Raw genomic sequence first — 2,788 nt, forward strand, 5'->3', positions numbered from 1 at the left:
AAGAAGCTTGCCGACTTCCCTTGTTACCGTGGTTGAGGATCAGATTCTTCTTCGGCAGAAAGACGCTGATGGCTACAGTACACCTTTTGAAATACAAAGGTTCAGCAGCATATGAGGCTTTTGTTGAGCTATGTCTCGTAGTACGTACCGATCTCCCTGCTTCACTTGTAATCACTCCGTGTAGGGACTGTATTACTGCAGTTTTGTACAGGCTTCCGTACTCACTTCAATTTAAGAGTACCCGATCTGATTTCTCATTATCTGCTTCATTTTACTATGAAAGTTTCTTAAAGTACCGATGCATATAAGCAGTTTAATAATAATTGATGACATAATGAAAAGAAACCGGGTAAAAAATCAAATGGTTAAATAATTAATTTTGCCGGTTCCAATATTAACATGGAATAAATATGAAGTTTAACTACACTTTTGTTTTAATACGAAGCTATTTAGATCGGAATAGGGTACTTGGAATATTACTGCACAGTACAACTGGTGAACTGCTTGGTATTAGGCTCTCACAAGATTACTTCTTTTAATGCTTTATCTACTTTCAAGATAATTTGTCTAACTCCAGTTACACTTTTTTTATGCTTCTCAATCGAGATGTCTTTGACTTTATCCATTCATCAGCTCCGGTGTCAGCCAAGTGGGCACACGCACTGCTTATGAAGGCCTTCGCGCCTTCATTTTATAGTAAATTTTAGTTACTGTATCTCTGTCAACAATCCTTGACTTTATATTCTTCTACAACCATCTGATCATCTTGCTCAAGATCGGATTAATAGTTTCTCCTCTGTCACTATCGAATTCAACATCTCAGTTGCATGCAGCACCTTTCGAATTATAGTTGCATTTCGTCCCTTCGGTTTTGTTGCTGGAGACAGTGCGTGTGATCTTAATCTGTTTTATACTGAATTCTATTTTGGATCCATAACAAGATGTTGGTGATCTGCTGCTTTAATTTGATGTATATGGTGTAACCGACGTAGTAGGTGCCCAGATACCTAATGTTCCCTACAGAAATATCCGAAGAAACGTCTAAACCTCAGCTGTAAGGACGGTCCTCTGGAAAGAAGCTCCATTTCTGCCTTCTTTGCAATCTTCTTCGGTCATACATTACTAGAACTGTTGTCTAAGTTTCTCACAGTGTCCTCCGTCTACGTTTCAGAGTATTACGCTGATGTGACACTATTTTCAAGGTCACATCATTCGTTGCCCTCTTCAGTACAGCACTTACCCATTTTGTTCATAGTTCTTGAAACACTTTCTCAAGCACTGTACTGAACAATACAGGCGAAGTAGCATGACGTTGTTGTTTCTGTACGGAAACGTTAAATTCCATGGTGTCTCCTTCTGCTACATTACATTTGTTCAAGACTGTGTTGTGGTTAAAAAAAGGATATTTAAATTTAGACTCGTCCTATTAATTCCCATGTAAGGTATGAATCTCTGGAGTACCCACTTCTTGCCAAAACTTTTTAGACGAGAGGTCTGAGGTGTGGGGGGTTGATCTATTGTTCTGTTATTCTGCGCAACGGATTAATCTGAGATGTACCCTTTACCCTGTGGCTCTTGCAAGATGCAATTTCCACCCCACAGAAGTCAGACAGACGCTCCTAACGTTCTAAAGAGAAATGCCTGAAAAACTTTCAGCAATAAATACCTTCTGGAGTCGTCTGCTGTAAGGAAATGACACAAAAATTCACACAATTTCTTACGTGACTAATGGGATACTTCGGTACTGGAGTAGTGCTAGTTAGTGTAAGAAAAACATGAAACTAACGAAAGTTAGCATTTATTTTGCAAAAATTATGAAAAATCACAATGACACTTTTAGTTATGAATTGAGCAAGTTATATCCTGGTTCTTTTCGGAATGTGAAGTTACCTTTCAAGGATAGGATTCGCTAATGAAATTTCTACACAAAGTTTAAAATGCTTGTTGCCTTGGCAGAATGGCTGAGAGGTGCACCTACTCAACGTGAAAAATTATCCTTTAGAATGTTGCTAGGTATGGTCGAGGCTGTCGCATGTGAAATGCAGTGAAGTGTACTGTTGTAGAGGAAATATGGGGCTCGCAATAGCTGTAGCGCACAATACCGTAAGCTGCGATGACTGCTGTCTGCGCCGCTCGCTGCTGACAAATAAGATAACTCTCGTTCTATCTGGATTGACCTTCGCCAATTAAACTCTCCCTACGCCTTGATGAAGTCAAGGATTCCTATTTGCCCCTAGTCTAACTATTGGCGTGGTACACCAGTCAGGTAACCAGTCCACCCTGATGCCACTCAAAATTCACTCACTGGCGTTTAATTATAACTCTGTCCGTTAACACCGCATAATAAGTGTGTTGGCCGACACAGTGAATCACGCTTAATCGCAAGGACTCAATATAGAGTCGCTCTTTGATTCTCTCTCGACACAGGTGCTCTCCCAGTGAAGTACTGAGGAGAGACTTGTTCCTCGCTCTTTCGAGTACACATAGGAGCGCGCACGCTCTCGTTACATGTTCTCGCTCCAAGAGCGACAACGGAACCGCCTCTCTCCACGCCAAACGTGAAGGAGTATATCTTTCGGTCTCTTCCATTATTCCTTCAGCTCAAGGCGTCAGAAATATCGTCTGCCAATCATCATTGCTCTTCTAAGACGGGAGAATGACATTTCGTTTAAGGCGACCAATCTGCATGCTTATGCCCACACAAATGGTATATCTTCGTGTAAATTTTACATATTTCCCATTAGCCACCTTCAGCAGAGATGTTTTGCTGTCGACGAATGCGGTTTTC

Source organism: Schistocerca serialis, chromosome 7 (genome assembly GCF_023864345.2).
Source record: "Schistocerca serialis cubense isolate TAMUIC-IGC-003099 chromosome 7, iqSchSeri2.2, whole genome shotgun sequence".
NCBI lineage: Eukaryota > Metazoa > Arthropoda > Insecta > Orthoptera > Acrididae > Schistocerca > Schistocerca serialis.